This window comes from Dermacentor albipictus, chromosome 6, assembly GCF_038994185.2.
Source record: "Dermacentor albipictus isolate Rhodes 1998 colony chromosome 6, USDA_Dalb.pri_finalv2, whole genome shotgun sequence".
Taxonomy (NCBI): domain Eukaryota; kingdom Metazoa; phylum Arthropoda; class Arachnida; order Ixodida; family Ixodidae; genus Dermacentor; species Dermacentor albipictus.
The window spans coordinates 139,370,448-139,391,663 of record NC_091826.1 but is presented as its reverse complement, the minus strand read 5'-3'; the positions used below and the strand labels follow the sequence as shown (position 1 = coordinate 139,391,663).

The following is a 21,216-nucleotide window of genomic DNA, read 5'->3' as shown; positions in this document are numbered from 1 at the left end:
ACCATTCTTTGTGCTGTGTCCATTCTAAATAATTGTCACCTGTGGTTTCAATTGCTGGTATGAGACAATGATGAATTGGGTTCTTTTATGGAGCGGCAACTGCCATGTAAGACTCGTATTCTTACCAGTTTAAAACATCAAAAAATGAAAGTGGAGGATTTGTCACTTAATTGTAATGGTAACAAATACTTGTCTAAAATTGATACCTGGTATACAGGGTCCATTATTAAAATAATGCACACGGTTTTATTATGACACGACTATCCATGGCAGCGCGGTAATACCAGTTGGGAAATATGGCGAGTGTTCTGCCCTGCCAACGCAGCTGCTCGCCTGTTTACTCCGAGCAGTGTGAGCGGATAACACGGCGCGATGGAGCATGCGCTTGAACAGCGATACGCTATCAAGTTTTGTGTGAAGTTTGAAAAGAATGCAACTGAAACATTCCAGATGTTTCAAGAGGCCTTCAAAGATCACTGCATTTCAAGGTCACAGTTAGGGAGGTGGCACAAAGTGTTCAAAGAGTGCCAAGAGGAGATGACCGAAGAACCCCATTCTGGACGCCCTACAATGACCAGAACTGACGAAAATGTGGATCATGTGTGCGAAGTTTGCATTCTGACCGTCAATTGAGCATCCAGCTAATTGCTGACACCCAACATGTGCCCACAGTTGCGGTACATGGAATAGTGACCAAGGATCTGCAAATGTGCAAGGTCTGCAAGAAGCTTGTGCCGAAAGTGTTGACTGAAGATCAGAAAGAACTTCGAGTTTTGCGCTGTCAATAATTGTTGCATTTGATTCAGAACGAGCCTGACTTTCTTATATCTATCGTAAGCGGAGACGAATGCTGAATGTTCGAGTATGACCCAGAATAGAAAAGGCAGAGCAGCGAGTGGCAACAAAATGGTATGAGACAATGATGAATTGTGTTCTTTTATGGCACGACAGCTGCCATATAAGACTGGTATTCTTATCAGTTTAAAGGGACACTAAAGCTTAATGTTAAGACAATGTGGACTGTTGAAATACCATCCCAGAAACCTCGAAACGCTTGTTTCATGCGAAGAAGAGAGTTATTTTAGGAGAAAATTCGTTCTGAAGCATCTGCGTGCCTCTAGTGCAGTTCAAATCACCCGCCCTACAATCGAGGAGTGCTGACGTCATGGTCTCAAAGCAACATTGGCCATCGGTGAATAAAACGGCACCACAGCTTTTCTGCACAAAATGGAAACGCCCGGCCAGAAACAGAGCCAAGACAGAGCCGACAGCAGCACGAAAGCGTAACTATGGTTGCTAGCAGAAGGGAAAGCGTGTGACGATAAGCTGGTTCTTTATTTTATGACGCCAACTTCTACGCTCATTGCAATAGACGACCCTGACAACGACACATTGGCTCGCAATGCTGGGCTCGACTTCAGCGATTTAAGCATTGATGAACGTGACCTGCTGCTGAGGACTCGCGCTACCGGCGTCGTTGCGTACTACTACGATGGCGGCCTGCTTTGAAAGGCACTGCGCACGACTTCAGTAAGTCGGCCTTGAACTCGTAATCCTCTGGACGAAAGTGCAGCGAGCACACTATGTGATTTTTTGGCTCTTTGCTAGCGCCCTGTGGCAGAGATATGGCACTTAACCACTTCGAACAGAGAGGTTCATTCGTTGGCACACAGTGATAAGTAATGTTGGATTTGCCGCTGCAACTGCCCTTGACCAAGTTCCACGGACCGTTCGCGCATTTCATGACATCACATGGATGTGGTATTCTCGCTGCTTGTTCCAAATGTAAGTTTCGCGAGCCAGGAGTACCACCGCAGCACGACGCGATAACAAAACTCTAAAGCGCGCGTGGCACAAAGTCGAGCGAAAACAAAACCTTTCGATCACCCATACTACTCAAGGGTAACGTCAAAATGTTATTTTTTTCTTAGAATCGAATAGAAGTAGACAAGCAGCATTTTCTTCCGTCTTATAATCTAATGAAATGATCTTCTTAATACTAGTAGTTGACTACTAGTGACATAAATTATGATGAGGAGTGCCTTCATCATCGGGCTAGTACCAGAATGTCGCTGGGGAGTCTCAAATCGTGTCGTGCATTTACCTCAATTTCTTGGTTACTAAAGCTCTGTTCGCAATTATATTGACGCCTTAGACGTTCTAGAGCATTGCTTTATCACTTTAACTTGACTTCACAGTAACTTTTAGTGTCCCTTTAAAACATCAAAAAAATGAAAGTGGAGGATTTGTCACTTAACTGTAATGGTAACAAATACTTATGTAAAATTGATACCTGGGTATACCTGATACCGCCCCAAGAAAGAGCGAATGAGCACATCTCACATCAAAAATATGCTCATTGTCTTATTTGACACCCGAAGAATCATCCATTTTGAGTTTGTACCGCAGGGAGAAACTGTCAACTCAGCCTTTTACTTGGAGATGCTCAAGAGATTGAAACGCCGGGTCGCACACGTGAGGGCTGACATCAAAGATACGGTCAAGCTCCACCATGACAATGCCCCCAGCCACACATCCTTCATCGTTACTAACTTCCTGGCCCGGAGCAACACCTCGGTGGTCCCCCATCCCCTTACAGTCCCAACTTAGCTCTGTGCAACTCTTTTTGTTTTACTGACTAAAGAGAGCGCTGAAAAGAAAGCATTAGGAGAATGTGGAAAACATCCAAAAGCATGTTGCAGCACTCCTCAGAGACATTCCCGTCGAGGACTTTCAGGGTGCTTCCAGGCGTAGCAGACACGTCTCCGCAAGTGTATTGATGCAGGGGGAGAGTATTTTGAAGAATGTTAACCATTTGTACAGGTCCAGTCAATAGATCTATTTTTACCAGAAAATGCTCATTACCTTCATGATGGACCCTGTACTTGCATGTACCTAATTACGTCAACGATAGACAATTCAGCCTCCACAAGGAACGTAAGTAAGTCGGAACTATCAAATGTCTAAAAAAACGAATGTATCCAAAAAAATATAATTTTATTTATGTTTTAAGACCCCTGTGCAAGGAATAAGTGGTCGATTCATTGCTGCACACACTTCTGCTTATGTGCAGCCCTGTAAGCTTGTATCTCTGCCAGTTTTGTGCTGTTGCTGTACGACCATGCAAGGACTGCAAAGGCTTCAGTCAGATCCACGTGTCAAGACTCCAGAGCACACAGCACATCATCATCAGTCGCTGTTTGACGGTGGGAGAACTTGCTCAATTACTTTGTCATCATTCAGTTCGGCACACGAAAACAGCGCGCTGTTGACGTGTGCAGTCTTCAAATGTAACAGCGGCAAAAATTGGCACATGGCAGCCTAGCAAGTCATCAATGATGTCTGCATTTGAGCTCGTTGTGGTAGGCGGCAGTTGAGGCTCTTCAGTTGCGGAGTCGGGCTCATTCGGAGTGCGAGGGCATCTGTATTGGTGCCATTTGACATGGCCTGTCTATAAGTTCACAAGAAAGACTTCTTGGAGCCAGCAGAGCAGTGACTGGAACGCAAACTAAACAAGCAAGCACAGAATGTTGGTACGCTGTCTGAAAGGCACTTGTCAAACAGAATGGCGAGAGCAGGCAATGTGCGGGCAATTATTGTAGGAAACTATGTGTGGCGCAGGGCACCAGCACATTAAAATTAGATTTAAGCGCGCTTTCTGTGCATGCGTGAGTAGCAGTGGTTGTGAGAGAGAAATATGGTGACTTTCAGTCCTTGAGATTTGCCTTCGCCTAGGTACTATGGGGGAGAACACTGTTTGCTTTGTTCATCTCTAGCTGAGGCGCCAGCACAGAATCGACAGAATGGGTGGTTGGCGTGACAAAGAAGCCATGTCCAAGGTGAGTTTGTTGTGTTTTATTGCAATGGTAGCATATCAAATTTTGATAGTCACGGGAGGATATGTTTGGAAGTGAGGTGTGTTATCGGAGAAATTTAATTTCAAAGCATTATATCGTGCATCATTGTTCATTAGTGTCGCTGAGCATACCGCACACTTCAGGAGATTTGTTGGAACAGAAACAGTTTACGACTTCAACTGTTTGTATGTGAAAGTAAGAAAACTGAACATCGCTAAGCACTTTAATAACCGTAGATCATAGTGACAGCTGTACAGCAACACTGGCAAAGCATTACGCCGTGCCAACGCCTCGAAGAATTGAATCACATTTTGTATCCTGAACATCAAAGTATGAAAAGTAGATGTTGCCATACAATACTTCATAGCCGTATGTAGGCCCTTGTCAAAGCTGTACAGAAACACTGATATAGACCCTTGGAAATGCAGTACAGAAACACTGATCAACTACATGGTACAGATTCATAGTTATTCTGAGGTGCGTGTGCACTTGTATATCATTAAGGAACAGGAACCTAATTCGCCGTTACAATCTTTTATACGGAGCATGCTAGGTAGGTGAGACAAGCGCTCAAATCAACACAGCCATGTCCGAAATCTCTCAGAAAGCCTTCCGGCACATTTACTGTCTGGGTTTGCATTGCGATAGGAGATGCGGCGGCGAGCGTCAGGAGTGTCACTCGTGACATTGGTCCCGTTGCGTTGTTGGTGTGCTTCACTGCATTACAATGCGTATGCTTGACCGCTAAACACCGATGCATTGCAGCGAAGCTGATAGTATGGAACCGGCATTACGCAGTTTTTGAGCCTTCTTAGTGACTGTGGATAGAAAACACATACACTTCCAGGAGGTTTTCGTCGACCTTTACACCTCTTTATTTATTTATTTTATTTATTTTATTTTATTTACTTATTTATTTATTTTCAATACTGCCAGTCTCTTTATCGAGACCATAGCAGGTGGGCATATTGTTACAATGTAAGCGTTGATACAACATTATTCATAGAACTTGTGAATACAAAATACAATCAACTAGATACGCTACATGTAGCTACACAGTACAGTCTGGAAAAATACAAAATGCAAAAAAAGAAAGACATCGTTTCATGCATATAATTAGTGAAGTCAGCTATAACAATAAAACAGATGTTATAAATACAATAAATTGTCATTCAATACAATCTTGTGAAATATAAATGCAACACAACCATTTACAACCTAACAGTGCATAACTTAATACAATCTAGCATAACATAACATAAGAGATAGATCTAAACAATGTAAAAAACAAATTTGCATAAGACTAAAATATTTCTAGCAGTTATTCCTTATTCTTTTCTATCATGTTACTAAAAATTGAAAGCGAGTCTATATCAGCTATTGCTGAGTCAAGGTGGTTCCACTCCCTAACAGCAGTAGGGAAAAAAGAGTATCTAAATGTGTCCATTTTACCAGGGTACTCAACTAACATTTTATTATGCTTATGGCGTGAAATACGAGACGTAGAGAAAGTAATGTATTTTGAAGAATTTATGTTAAAGCGGTTTTGGAACAGGTTGTGTATGAATTTTAGCTGAGCTTGCTGTGCTCTGTTTACCAGTGTGTCCATTCCGGATGAAGCCAGGAGTTCTGTGGGCGAGTCAGTGGTTTTGTACTTGTTGTGAATAAACCATATTGCTTTCCTTTGAACTTTTTCCACTTCGGCTATGTTTGTCTTTGTGTGAGGAAACCAAACCGTGTTGGTGTATTCTAGTACTGGCCGCACAAAGGGTTTATAGCATAGCAATTTGATATGACTGAGAGCAGATTTCAGGGACCTTTTAAGGAAGAAATGCTTACGGGTGGCTGCTGAAGTGCTGTTGGCAATGTGCTTGTTCACTTCCAAGTCTGATGCTAGAGTCAGTCCTAGATACTTGTGTTGCTGAACATTAGTTAGGGGTGTACCATTGAGAAGGTAGGTGAATCCTGACTTAATCTTCTTTGTTGTTACTACCATTGTCACTGATTTCTTGATGTTGATAGACATTTGCCATTGTTCACACAAGGCATTTATCTCGTTAAGGCACCTGTTCAAAGTAAAGTGATCTTCATTACTTCTTATTTCTTTATATATAATGCAATTATCTGCAAAAAGCTTTATGCTGCATGCTATGTTATTGACGATATCATTGATGTAAATTAAAAATAGTAAGGGCCCCAAGACCGAGCCCTGGGGAACGCCAGATGTGACAGGAACTGTATCAGATGATGCTTCATCATGGAAAACGAACTGTGAACATTGTTTGTTAGTTAATTTGGGTTTAATGGCGCAATAGCGACTAAGGCCATGCTGCGCCAGCCACAAGATATTAGGAATTCAAGTCTTAAAGCAGCGCAAGCTGCGATACTTTAGAGTTTGTGTAAAAAATCAGTTTCTTCTAAAAAGCTGAACAAGTCAGTGAAGGGCACTAGCGGTTCATCTCCGAGTATTGATGCGGGGTGTAAAGGTATGTGTAAGTTGTAGAGATTTTGTAAAAGCCTTTGTCTCTGTGTTTCAATGTTTCGACATGTCATGATAATGTGCATTATGGTAAGAGGTTCATGACACTTCTCGCAAGTTGGTGGGTTTTCGTTTTGAAGTAGAAAATTGTGTGTCAGGTGTGTATGCCCGATTCGAAGTCTACGTAGTATCACCTCATAGAAGCGTTGCTGGTGACTGCACGACTTCCATTCTCCAAGCAGGGGTTTTATTGTGTGTAACTTGTTATTTGTGCATGAGTCCCATTCTAGTTGCCACTTTGATGTCAGGGCCTTATGAATCGCTCGGATACTGTCTTTGTATGGAAGTGTTGTTTGTGTTATACCTTTGTGCGCAGCTATGAACGCGCATCTATCTGCTGCTTCATTCCCTGGTATCCCGACATGGCTTGGAACCCAGCAGAATCGTATGGTTCTTCCGTATTCATTATAGGCCAACATGTTTAGGATATTACCAATTAGGGGTTCAGACGCGGAGTTAAGATTTAGAGATATGAGTGCGCTTAACAAATCGGTATATATGATAGCGTTCATCTGCTTGTCGCTGGTTATTTTTTCTACTGCCGTCCATATTGCAAAAACTTTGGCGGTAAACACTGAAGAAAAATTATTTATCCGAATGCTACTTTGCCAATTTTTTGTTACGATCCCAACACCTACGTATTCTTGTGTTTTAAAGCCGTCAGTGTAAAACTCCGTGTAATTTTTATATTTTTCTTGAATGGCTCGGAACTCTTGTATTATGTGTTCTTGTGGAATGTCTTTTTTCTTTAGATGTGTTAGTGTCCAGTCACATAGCTGTGAAAAGTTGTACCATGGTGGCAACCTTGGTGGCCTTTCAGCAACCTGCAGGGCCTCATGAGGGACATCGTAATTCTGACAGTATTCTTCGTGTCGTAAGATTAGTGGCCGAATCATGTTTGGTTTGTTTGTGTAGTGTATCCGTGATTTGCACTGTGTTACGATGCTGTAGCATATATGTTGTGGTGATGATCGAATTCGTAATACATAGGAAAGTGTAAGTAGTGCTCTGCGTTGCTGTAAGGACGGCTCATTGCAGTCAACATATAAACTTTGGACAGGCGATGTTCTGTACGCACCGCTCGCTAGTCGTAGGCCAAGATTATGAACTGGATCAAGTCGCTTAATGTAGGACTGCCTGGCTGCACCATAAACTACACTACCGTAGTCGAGAATGCTACGTACAAGAGATTGGTATATACGTAATAGACATGTTCGGTCAGATCCCCAGTGCTTGTGCGATAAAACCTTAATGATATTTAGTGCTTTATTTGCTTTTATCTTAGTTGAGTTAATGTGGGCAAGGAAATGCAGTTTTGTGTCAAAAGTTACTCCTAAAAATTTGTAGTCTTCTTTGACCGGCAGCGTTGTACCATACAATGTGAGAACTGGAGTGCAGTGTAGACCTCGCTTCTGGGAAAAGAGAACTATAACAGTTTTGTGTGTTGAAAACCGGAAACCATTTTTGTCGGCCCATTGTGTCAGATTATTTATCGTTAATTGTAGTTGTCTTTCGCAGGCGGGTAGATTTGAAGCGCAGCAAGAAACTTGCAAATCGTCGACATATAATGAGTGCATAACAGATGATGGGATAATTTTATTAATAGAGTTCATTTTGACTATGAAAAGTGTCGTGCTCAGAATGCACCCTTGTGATACGCCATTTTCTTGTGTAAATGTGCGTGAAAGTGTTGTGCCGAGACGTACTTGAAATGTTCTATTTGACATGAAATTGCATAGACAATTTAGCATTCTGCCGCGAATTCCCAGGTCAGCCAGGTCTCTTAGGATTCCATATCGCCACGTCGTATCATAGGCCTTTTCTAAATCGAAGAAAACCGTCAGACAATATTGCTTGTGTAGGAAGGTGTCACGTATTTCCTGTTCTAGTCGTACGAGATGGTCAATGGTGGAGCAACCCTTTTTGTATCCGCACTGGTGCATATCTATTAGGCGTCTTGTTTCAAGAATAAATGTGAGTCTTGTGTTTATGATGCTCTCATAGGATTTAACTAGACAGCTTGTTAATGCAATGGGTCTATAGCTACTAGGGGATGTTGCGGGTTTACCAGATTTTAGAAAGGGCACTACTATCGCATTTTTCCAATCTGTGGGCATTACCCCAGACTCCCATATCATATTGAAAAATTTAAGAAGTGTCCCTACCGATTTCTGAGGTAAGTGTGCTAGCATTGTGTAGTGGACACGGTCAAGACCTGTTGCTGTTTTTTTACCGGCAGAGAGAACTCTGTTCAATTCATGTATTGTGAGGGGGTTATTATACATTTCAGCTGAAGCCCCAGTGATGGGCAGTCTCCGTTTCTCCGCCGACTCTTTATATTTTAAGAATGAATTTGAATAGTTTGCCGAGCTGGAGATGTTGTAAAAGTGTTCCCGTAATGAGTTGGCTTGGTCCTGTAGTGTTGTATGTGTGCCTGGGCATGTAAGTAGTGGTATTGTGTAAGATGAGTACTCTCCTCTAAATTTCCTCACCTGATCCCACATTCGTTTTGATGTTACCGAACTATTCATTGAAGAGATGTATTTTTGCCATGATGATTTTTCAGCATGTCTACGAATGAACCGGGCTTTGGCTTTCGCTTGTTTGAAGGTTAACAGGTTGCTATAGGTGGGGTACCTTCGTAGGATTCCCCAGGCCTTATTTTGTGCTTTTTTAGCGTCAGCACACTCCTTCGTCCACCAGGGGTTTAGCTTTTTGTGCACAATACCTGATGACTGGGGTATGGCCTTTTCTGCCGCACGGATTATAACCTCAGGGATTTTTTTATTAAGTTTGTCAATACTTAGCTCTGGCGAAAAGACATCTTATAGTATCGCGTTCTCCATAAAGACCGGCCAGTCCGCGAGCTGTAATTTCCATCGACGTGGTTTAGTTACTAGGGTTTTTGGTGATGATAGGAGTTTGATGAGTGCGGATAAGTGGTCGCTGCCATATGACGTATCGAGAGCTTCCCATTTAAGGTCAGTAAAAAGTGAAGGTGAGCAAATAGCTAAGTCTAAACAACTAAAAGTGCGAGAAGTTGGTGAAAAGTAGGTCGGGGCGCCTGAATTTAAGAGACAGATGTCATTGGATAAGATAAAATCTTCAACCAACTGTCCTCTTTGGTCAGTTTTGACACTCCCCCATAGAGTACAATGAGCATTAAAATCCCCTACTAAAACAAATGGTTCTGGTAACTGATCTGTTAAATTTTCTAATTGTTTAGTAGTGAAGTGGGTGTAGGGTGGAATATACAGTGAGCAAATGGTGATGGTTTTGTAAGATAGCATGGTGACAGCTACGGCTTCTAAAGGTGTATTTAATTGGACGTTTCGGGTAGGAGTGCCGCCCTGCACGACTATAGCCACTCCACCTGATAGACGGGTGGAACATTCGCGGTCCTTTCGGACGACAGTGAAACCTTTGAGAATTTGACTATTTTTTGGACCGAGATTTGTTTCCTGAAGACATACAGCAACTGGTGAAAAAATGTTGATGATATCTTTGATGCCACCTAGATTGTGCATGAGACCTCTACAATTCCAATGAATAATAAAAGCCATTTTAAAATTAAAAGGTAAGAATTGGCACTACGGAAAGGATAAGAGGTGAGATGTTAGGTGACATGGATTTAAAAAGGCTTATACAAATGAGCGATAACCTTTAGGTTATCGCTTTCTTATTCTGATTGGTTATTGGGATTTTGTCCCTTTTACCGCGCTCAAGAGAGCACTTGTCCTTTGGTGTCAATGACACCGGGGTTTTCGCGTCGACCTCCATCGCTCTCTCTGAGGCGCTGGAGGACCGAGAGTTAGGCGCCGAGACACGTGTCTCGGGCCTTGGGGTTCGCTTGATCTTAGGGTCCTGCCGGACTGGTGTCTGCAGGGCGTTTGAGGAGGATGGAGCAGCGTCGGCTGCTTCCATCACGGGGGCGGGAGGGGTCACTGCGGGACCACTACGCGTGGGCTCGGAGGACTCCTGAAACCTCTGTGACGCTGCCCCCATCTGCGTCACATCGGCGTAACTTCTTCGCGGAAGGTACGATAGCCACTTCCTGGCTTCATAGAACGAGATTTTTTTTTTTACTGTTAGTGCAATTACTTCTTTTTCTTTTTTCCAGCAAGGGCAACTCCGTGAGTAAGCTGGATGATCGCCCTTGCAATTCACACATTTTGCGGGAGCATTGCAGTTATCAGAAGGATGGTCATTGGCACTACATTTTGCACATGTTTCTTTCCCTCTGCATGATTGTGATCCATGCCCAAACCTCTGGCACTTGAAACACCGCCTTGGGTTGGGTATGTACGGTCTGACGTTGATTTTCAGATATCCTGCGTCGAGTGAACTAGGGACAGTGCTACTACCAAATGTCAAAATCACATGTTTCGTCGGGATCTGTTGGTCATTTCGTCGTAGTGTTATTCTCTGAACCTTAATTACGTTTTGCTCCTGAAATCCTTCGAGTAGCTCTTCGTTGCTGAGGTTCAAGAAGTCTTCTTCAGATATAACTCCCCTGCTAGTGTTGAGTGAGCGGTGTGGAGAGATGGTTACTTTGATGTCACCGATATTGGTGAGTTCGGCGAGCTTTTCTAGTTGACTTTTCTGGGTCAGTTCAAGGAGGAGGTCTCCGCTAGCCATCTTTGAGGCCTTGTAACCTGATCCAATTGTGTTTGCTAGGCATTTGGATACTGTGAATGGTGACAGTTTTCTAACAGTGGTGTTGCCTTCACTATGAAGAACGTGGTATTTCGGTAATGTTTCTTCGCTAGGTTTTAAAAAGAACTGGAATGTTGCTTCGGTGCGACCTCTTTTCAGAGGCCGATCTGAAAGTCGCGGGAACACTTCTGCCATTGGATGGTTTCAAAATTCGGCGGCGGTGGTAGCCACCCACCATGGAGCCCAACAAGGGGACGCTGCAGGTTCAAAGAAACCTGCAGACGCCAGCTATACAGCGCCACTATAACCTAATGTATATACCCAAGGTTGAATATATCACACACGGTTAACCCTTGCCGCCAGGAATACGGAAGTAATAGGAAGTGAAGAGAAGACAGGAAAGATGGGAAAGTGGGAGAGAAAGACGAAGATTGCAGAGGGGGACAGGAAAAGGCGACTGCCAATTTCCTCCAGGTGGGTCAGCCTGGAGGTGCCGTCTATGCGAAGCCGAGGCCGAAGAGGTGTGTTGCCTCCGCCGGGGGGCCTTAAAGGTCCAAACACCCAGCTTCGGCTCAACCCCCAGGATCCCCTTTTCCCCAGACACGGCTAAGCCACGCATGGCTACACGCGGGAGGGTCCAACCCTCGTGTGCTCGGGTACGTGGTGTCGCAACACACCAAATGCCTGCTTGCGCAGACGCCCCTGCGGGGTGTGAACATTGTGATAAAACATCCCTAGTCCAGGCTGTAATGCTTCCATTTCCAATAATTGACTCCAATTTTGCAATTAGCTTGTTGTGACACACACAGCTGAATGCTTTGCTAAAATCTAGAAATATTATATCTGTTTGACCATGGTTGTCAATAGTCTGTGCTAGGTCATGTATAACTTCAGTCAATTGTGTAACTGTTGACATCCCGTGCCGAAATCCATACTGAATGGCTGTTAGTATGCCATTCTCTTCAAAATATGTTGTTAGGTGTTTTAAAATTATATGCTCTAGTATCTTGCACGATGTACTAGTTAGTGATATCGGTCTGTAGTTGGAAGGAGAGATTGTGTCACCTGATTTATGGATTGGTATTGTCTTTGCTTTTTTCCAGTCATCTGGCACACGTCCGGTTGAAACTGATATCCGATAGATAATGCCAAGATATTCTGCATATTGCTTTAAGAATTCGTTCGGGACGTCGTCAGGGCCACTAGATTTTTTCGTGTCTAATCCGAGTAGGAGGTTAAATATTCCTGAGTCAGTTGTGTTTAGTGAGTAGATGGTGAAACCTGCAGGAATTATTGGGAGGACAAATCCGTTATCTGCAGTAAATACCGATTGGAAGTACTTGTACGCATTAGCTTGAGAAACTTTTTCATCGTGGGGTCGTTCTGGCGTGATTACTTTGCATGCACGGAAGTGATTCCAAAATCTGTGTGGATTACTTTTTACGAAGTTAGGCAGGGTAGTATTAAAATATTCTTATCTCGAGTGGCTTAGTTTGACTTTAAGTTCTGCCTTGGCAGTAATCAATTTTGATGTCTGAATTGATTGATTTTTAGTCTTCTTCAAAGACCGACGTAACCTTTTCACTTTTCGTTTGGCATGAATTACCTCACGCGTTACCCATGGGTTGTATTTGCGCGATTTTTTTTTTTAACAGTATAAATTGTTCAATGCAGTCATGTATTACTGTCTTAAACTTAATCCAAACGGAATTTGCGTCTGCCGAAGGATTGCAAGCCATTTCCGCAAAATCCATGAATTCATGTGCCATGTACATCAAAACATTGGCATCGTCTGACTTCGCAGAGTCCATGACGGTGCTTTCTAAAGACCTTTTTGTATGCTAAACGACAGAGGTAGGTGACATATTGGAATATCATGGTCGGATATACCTTCAACAATACTTGTGTGTATTTTGTTTACAAAGAAGTGATCAGAGAGTAGTATTAGATCGAGTATATTACTTGCAGTACCATGTGAGTGTGTTGGTTGATCAACTACTTGTTGTAGGTTGAAGTTGAGCATTAAATCAATTAGTGCTTCTGAAGTACATGATGAGTATTGCATTTTCTTCCAGTTAATTTCTGGAAGGTTAAAGTCCCCCATGATGATAATTCTTAGGCTGTGAGCGTGGCACTGCAGAAACTCATGTATGTTCTTTATGAAGCTTTCGTCCGAGTCAGGACTTCGGTAAATGCAGCCTACAATTATGGCAGTGTTGTTACAGGTAATTCTGCAGAACACGGCCTCAGCATCCCTCCCATTTGGCAACGGTTCGTATGGGAGGGATTTCTTTATTAGCAGTGCCACGCCACCACCACGTGTCTGTCTGTCTTTTCGAATGGCGGAGTAATCGGGAGGCACAAATTCGTGATTTAAGACAGCCGAGGGAAGCCACGTTTCAGTTATCGCTACTATGTCTGCATTATGTTCAAAGAGTAGATTTTCAAGCGCGTCAGTCTTATTTAAAATGCTTCTCGCGCTGACATTCAATAACGTCAGTTCTTTGACTGCGCTTGGCTCCGCGTGATTGGACGCTTTGCTGCTACGTTTTTTTTAAGTAAAGCTCTCTCCTCTTTGTCCTCGTCCCAAGCGAAAACTTAGTCATTAATGTAAAGCTTGTCTAATGACAAAGAAACCCTGTCATGGTTTTCTCGGTTTTCCTTGGCACTATTCCACAGCAGTTTCCTGATTTCTCGAGTTCTTTCACAGAAGTCTTCCCCGATAGAGAAACCTGTGTTTATTAGCTTGTGCCCTTTTCCTAATATTATATATTTCTGTCTAGAATCCAGAAGCCTAAAGATTACTGGTCTTGTTTTGTTATGCGCTGGTTTACCGAGACGATGAACTCACTCTATAGCAATAGGCTGCAAGCCAAGTGTGTCCTGTATAATGGTCTTATTTACAGTTTGTTCTAGCTTTTCACTGTTTTCGCCTTCTGCTTCCGTCAGGCCGTATACTATTAGGTTTGACCGTCTACTCTGGTTTTCCAAGTCATCCATTTGTTTTTCCATTTTCCTTGCACTCTCATCAATGTCTTGTATTTGGCTTACGCATGAGGTTATCGTCGACTCCAGGCATGACAGAGCATCTAGTTTTTTATCTATACCGGCAAGCCGTCCTTCTTTAATTTCCTTGATATCGGCTGCAACTTCCTTCAACTGCTTTACGATTTGCGCTAGATCAGGACCTGGATTGCTCTCAATGTCTCCCGCTAGCAAAAGCAGCTCTTTTAACCATGTCACTGCGTTCACAAGCATACAACAAAGCTGCGGGCACGGCAGCAACAGCAAGAACAGATCACTAGAACGGACACAGTAGTCGTGTTGTCTTCTTACCTGCACGATGAAAACAAAAGGATTAGTGACCGTCATTCCGCCGGTGCCACCGTGCCCAGAGGACGCAATGCGAGGAGGCAGGCTACTTATAAGCGCGCTGTGAAGCGGCGCTGGCTGCTGGTGACGTAGTTCGTCACACGTGGGCCTAGCCGCAGATGGGGGCAAACACTTCCAAGGTGCTGAACACGTTATCTTCACCCAGTTAAATGTGACGAAGCTTGTGTCGCTTGCTTCCTTGGACGATGCCGCCGGTAGCATGCGTATGCCATCCAGGGATACGAAAAGACCGATGGAGAGCTGCATAATGAAAACAAATGGATTAGTGACCGTCATTCCGCCGGTGCCACCGTGCCCAGTGGACGCGATGCGAGGAGGCAGGCTACTTATAGGCGCCTGTGAAGCGGCGCTGGCTGCTGGTGACGTAGTTCGTCACACGTGGGCCTAGTCGCGGATGGGGGCAAACAGTTCCAAGGTGCTGAACACGTTATCTTCACCCCGTGAAACGTGACGAAGCTTGTGTCGCTTGCTTCCCTGGACGATGCTGCCGGTAGCATGCGTATGCCATCCAGGGATACGAAAAGACCAATGGAGAGCTGCAAGATGAAAACAAACAGATTAGTGACCGTCATTCCGCCGGTGCCACCGTGCCCAGTTCATGCAAAAGGATCATGCACGCCTGTGTCCGTGAGTTAAAGGATCGATAAAAACTCTGGGAATTACTTGCAATGCATAAAAAAAGAAAACTTAATTCATGCAAGTATCCATGCTCCTGTAAAAAACTGCAGTTCAGTAGAGACCCTACGGAGCTGGATCCGGCTCTATGGAAAAACAGCTAGCTCATGAGCCTCAAAGTAGGAGTTGAAAAGAACACTCTATTGCTGACATTACACCTCATTGTTAGTGCTTAATTTGTGGTTAGCCAGTGACAAAGGCACACCACTAAACATTCAGCCTTAATATGCAGCGCTTATGTGGCAAACAGGTGCGCAAAAGGTGAGAACGATGTTTTGAGATAAGGCAGCACTACCTTCACCTGTGTATTGAAATCATGTTTATTATTTGTGTAACGTCAGTGCAGTCATTAGCAAAAAATCTGATAGGATAAACTCATAAAAATTCTATCAGTTTTTTTCTATTGCATTATGAAACGATACAACTGATACACTGATAAAGTTCCTTTTAGTTCTATTCTGGGCCTATCTGTGCTATTTCGCTTGTACAAGTCTACTAGTGTATTCTTTTTATTAGTGTAATAGTGTATTCGTATTACTTTGCCAGATATACTGACGCAAAATAAGTTTGCACGTGTTGACACGGGACTCTTAAGGTGAGAACGACTAAGTTTGTGGTTCCGCGCGGGCTCTCCGAGGACCAGCCATTGCTAAAGGCAGACGTTTTTTGCCAATCTGTATTTTGTCAAACTGTTTTAGTTGTAATAGCTGGGTGATATTTCTGGTGGAGGTGCGGGGTACGGTCGATGTTAAGATCTCCGGAGCATACCCCAGACCTAAGCCCGGCGAGTAGTCCAGCCGAGCTTACCCCTGTGCACGTACGTGCCAGCCGACATTTCCAGGGACTCGGGCCACAGCACGGTCTGCTACCTGAACGAACTAGAATGATGAACCAACCACCTCCTGCCACTCCTGCAGCATCGCACGTTGTCGTCAATCACACCTGGAAGCCGAATCTGTTCCACGGAAGTGCTTCAAAGGACACCGATGACTGGCTTGACCATTTTGACCGGGTTGCCAACCTCAACGACTGGAACCACGAGCGTAAGCTACGCTACATGTACTCTGCTCTTGAGGATTCCGCAAAAACATGGTTTGAGAACCACGAGGCGACACTGACGTCATGGGAAGAATTTCGTAGGCAGTTCCTCAATGCCTTCGCCAGGGTGGACAGGAAGGAGAGGGCAGAGTTGGCGTTGGAGGCAAGAATTCAAGGCCCGAATGAGCGAGTGACGGCGTACGTAGAAGACATGAATCAGCTTTTCAGATGTGCGGACCCTTCTATGACTGAAACAAAGAAGGTGCGCCATCTCATGCGCGGCGTCAAAGAGGGAATCTTTGTTGGCCTCATTCGCAATCCGCCGACGACACTTGCAGAGTTCCATGACGAAGCTACTACTATGGAAAAGGCCCTTCAACAGCAGGCCAGGTAAAACAACTGCGACGCCATGATTTCAAGTGAGCTCTCTGCCGTTACCCTCGGTAACGACGTTGGCGCCTTGCGAGGTCTCATCAGGGCTGCCGTCAAGGAGGAACTGCAGAAGATGAAGACGACCACTGCCCCTGTGGAACAACTTTCCATTGCGGAAATGGTGCGCGCCGAGGTCCGACAGGCCGTCCATGTTCCTGGACAGTACGAGGCACCACAGCAGAGACCGCACGCCGAAATGAGTTATGCTGAAGCAGTACGCCATCCACCACCCTCAAGTGCGTGCAGCATGGTACACCCCACTCAACAAATGGACCTAAGCTTCAGGCCGCCTCGCAGCCCACCGCACATCGCTGAAGCAAGGACTAGGAAGAACGACGTCTGGTGCACAACAGACTACAAGCCCCTTTGTTTTCATTATGGCGAAGCCGGACACATCTACAGAATGTGTCCTTATCGTCATGTGGGGCTCCATGGGTTCTCGCCGAACGCACCTCATCTACGACCTAGAGAGATCTAGAGAGACCTAGAGAGAAATAGAGAGTTTCGTCGCAAATTGTCGCAATGTTGATCAGCGATGGCCAGAGCCCCGTTCGTCGTCTCCTGCTGGTTACAGGTCACAATCACCAAGCCAAGTCTTTACTCGCGGCGCACTGAGACGCCGCTCACCTAGCCCGGCGGGTCGGGAAAACTGAGTTCAGCGACCTCCGGAGGTGAGGCCGCTGACGATGACCATACGCAATATCTTCCACTACGACGAAAACAGAACGACGCAGACGTACAGACGGAGTCGAACACCTTACGAGAGGTAGTAACGTCGAACATTCCCGTCACCATAGATGATGAAGAAATAACGGCGTTAATCAACACTGTAGCGGACACCTCAGTTATGAGCATGGACCTTGCCTGCAAGCTGAAGAAAGTTTCTACCGAGTGGACTGGATAGCAGACTCGCACTGCAAGAGGCCATCTGCTAACCCCGGTAGGAAGATGCATAGCGCAAGTGAGCATTCGTGGGTTTACCTACCTCGGAGATTTCGTTATCCTCCCAAGCTGTTCGAGGGACCTAATTCTGGGAATGGACTTTCTGCAGGCTAATGGAGCTGTGATGAACTTACGAAAGTCGCGGGTAACGTTTTCGACGGCGCAGGCCTTAGCAGGGAGCAGCACTGATGACACGTATGTCAACACCTTGAGGATTGTTGACAAGAACATCACGGTGCCGCCAAGGAGCAGCCAAGTCGAATGCGACTTGCCATGCATTCGACGGCTATGAGGGTATTGCCGAGGCAAATATCCCGCTGCTGCTCGAAATGCACACCTGCATTGCCCGGGGCCTTGTTCGAATGCAGCATAAGTGCTCGCAAGTTTTGTTGACGAACTTCAGCCATGAGTATCAGCACGTCCCTCAAGGTACAGCTGTGGCATTCTTGAACGACATTGCTGACTTCTCCAATATCGGCACGTTACAAGTGACTTCACTGGATGCAACAACTCACGCCAGCCTGAATACCCGCGTCCACATTAATGCTGACTTAGCAAATGTACAGAAGGATCAGCTGCAGGGCCTACTGACAGAATTCTCCGGCTGTTTTTCCACGGAATCCAAAGTTCAGCGCACTTCCGTTACACAACACCGGATCGTTACAGAGGAGTTGGCGCGGCCTGTTCGTCAGCATTCGTATCGTGTGTCACCTATGGAGCGGGAGGCAATTAAGCATCAAGTTCAAGAAATGCTAAATGATGACGTCATCCAGCCGTCGACAAGTCCATGGGCATCGCCTGTCGTACTAGTAAAAAAGAAAGACAACACACTCCGCTTCTGCGTTGACTACAGACGGCTTAACCGAGTCACCAAACGTGACATTTATCCGCTGCCACGGATCGATGACGCTTTGGACCGTCTGCGTCATGCTAAGTTCTTGACTTCGTTAGACCTAAAGTCAGGCTACTAGCAAATCGAAGTGGACGAGCGTGACCGTGAAAAAACGGCCTTCGTGACTCCCTATGGGCTGTATGAATTCAAAGTGCTGCCTTTCGGTCTCTGTTCCGCTCCTGCTACGTTTCAACGAATTATGGACACTGTACTTGTTGGACTAAAGTGGAAGATGTGTCTAGTGTACCTAGATGACGTTCTGTTTTCCAGCATGTTCGATGAACATCTCGCCCGGCTACGAAGTGTCCTTACCGCAATACGCAAGGCCAACCTCACCATCAAGCCTGAAAAATGTTACTTTGGCTTCCAGGAACTCAAGTTTCCAGGCCACGTGGTCAGCTCCCAAGGATTATGACCAGACCCAGAAAAACTCGCTGCCGTTGCCGAGTTTCCTCGTCCTAAAGACAAAACGTCTGTTCAGCGGTTCCTGGGCCTCTCCGCTTACTACCGTCATTTTGTTGAAGGCTTCTCAAGGATTGCTGAACCGCTCCCGAGACTGACGCGACAAGATGTGCCCTTTGCGTGGACGGAAGACCAAGAGCAGGCCTTCACCGAATTGCGTAAATGCCTTCAATCCGCTCCAGTGCTGGCGCATTTTGATGACACCGCGGCAACTGAAATACACACCGACGCCAGCAACGTAGGACTCGGGGCCATTCTGGTTCAATGGCAAGATGGCGCAGAACGTGTAATTGCGTACGCGAGTCGTAGTCTGACAAAAGCAGAAGCTAATTATTCAACGACCGAAAAAGAATGCTTAGCAGTCGTGTGGGTCATCAGCAAGTTCCGACCCTACTTATACGGCCGGCCATTTCGAGCGATCAGCGATCACCACTCACTTTGCTGGCTTGCCAATCTACAAGACCCGTCAGGTCGCCTCGCTCGTTGGAGCCTCCGCCTTCAGGAATACGACGTAACTGTTGTCTACAGATCCGGCTATAAGCATAGCGACGCTGACTGCTTGTCACGTTCTCCTATTCCCTTGACATCCTCCGACTTGGAGCTAGATTTGCCGTTTCTTGGTGTCGTCGACGTGGTGTGCATGGCCGACTATCAACGTGCAGACTCTGAGCTGCTTCCAGTCATCCGATATCTCGAGGGAGCTGACGTTGCTGTCCCACGCCCACTTTCACGAGCATTGACGTCGTACTGCCTGCGAAACGATGTCCTGTACAAGAAAAATTTCGAGAACAGCCAGGAAACGTTCTTTCTCGTAGTTCCGACGGCACTGCGCGAGGAAGTTTTACAGGCATGTCACGACGATCCCTGTGCCAGCCACTTAGGCTTCGCGAGGACTTTAGTGCGCATACGGCAAAAATACTATTGGCCACACCTATTTTCCTCGGTTCAGTGCTATGTGCGAACGTGCCGTGACTGTCAGAGGCATAAAGTTCCACCCGTCAAGCCTGCCGGCCTCCTTCAGCCTTTGGATCTGCCTCCGGCGCCGTTCCAGCAAGTGGGAATGGACCTTGTTGGGCTGTTCCCCATGTCATCCTTGCAAAATAAGTGGATAATCGTGGCAACTGACTATTTTACTCACTATGCGGAGACGAAAGCTATGCCGAGGGGAACTGCTGCTGAAGTTGCCAGCTTCTTCATCCACATCGTGCTTTGCCGCGGTGCACCCGCTGTACTCATTACTGACCGCGGTGCAGCGTTTACAGCGGAGTTATTGCAACAAGTTGTCACACTGACACACACCAACCACCGAATGACCACAGCCTATCATCCCCAAACTAATGGCTTAACAGAGCGCCTAAACAGAACATTAGCCGACATGCTCTCGATGTACATTGATGTGGAACACAAAACATGGGATGAAATTTTGCCATACGTCACGTTTGCTTACAATATTGCTGTGCAGGAGACCACCGAGTTTACACCATTCAAGCTTGTTTACGGACGTCGCGTTACAACCCCCTTAGACACCATGCTCCTGGTAGACCACGAAACCACAACGAATGACACCACCAAAGATTTCGTCGAGAAAGCCGAGGAAGCTCGCCAGCTTGCTAGGAATCGCATCCGCACCCAGCAGAATACCGACGCCTACCGGTACAACCGGACCCGATGGAATGTCCAGTACTTACCAGGCGACCGCGTGTGGGTGTGGACACCTATCCGACACCGTGGGCTCTCAGAGAAATTGTTGCGCCGCTACTTCGGCCCCTACGAAGTTGTACGCCGCCTCAGTGATGTGAACTACAAGGTGGTGCCTCAAAGCTCTGATGCTGGTTCGAACCGACGCCGTCCCCGTGCTGAAGTCGTCCAAGTAGTACGGATGAAGCCGTACTACGCACGCCAGGCCTAAGCAACCCTCACAAACCACTTCAGCATTGTGTACATTCCTGTATGTTTTTTTTTGTCTTTTCATGTTGGCACTCTTGCCCATAGTGCGCGCCCGCTGCCCTTGAAGCGACCGGGCCGGTCGCTTTTGAGAGGGGAGCAATGACGCGAAATAAGTCTGCACGTGTTGACAAGGGACCTTTAAGCTGAGAACGACGAAGTTAGTGGTTGCGCGCAGGCTCTCCGAGTACCAGTCATCGCTAAAGGCAGACGTTTTTTGCCAATCTGTATTTTGCGAAACTGTTTTAGTTGTTATAGCTCGGTGACAATATAGTCTATCAGTATCTATGTGTATTGTATAGGTGTAATGTGCTTCAAGAAGAAGCAAGCTTCCCCGATTGCATAAAAAATGAGTCAAAAATAATGTATTTACATTATCACAAAAG

General features: G+C 45.6%; 1 protein-coding gene across 8 annotated transcripts in view; it reads right to left on the bottom strand.

The window, feature by feature from the left end:
• The window catches only part of LOC135896110 (G-protein coupled receptor-associated protein LMBRD2B), a 390,673-nt gene that overhangs the window by 221,773 nt on the left and 147,684 nt on the right, over positions 1-21,216 (bottom strand). The window lies entirely within an intron of this gene.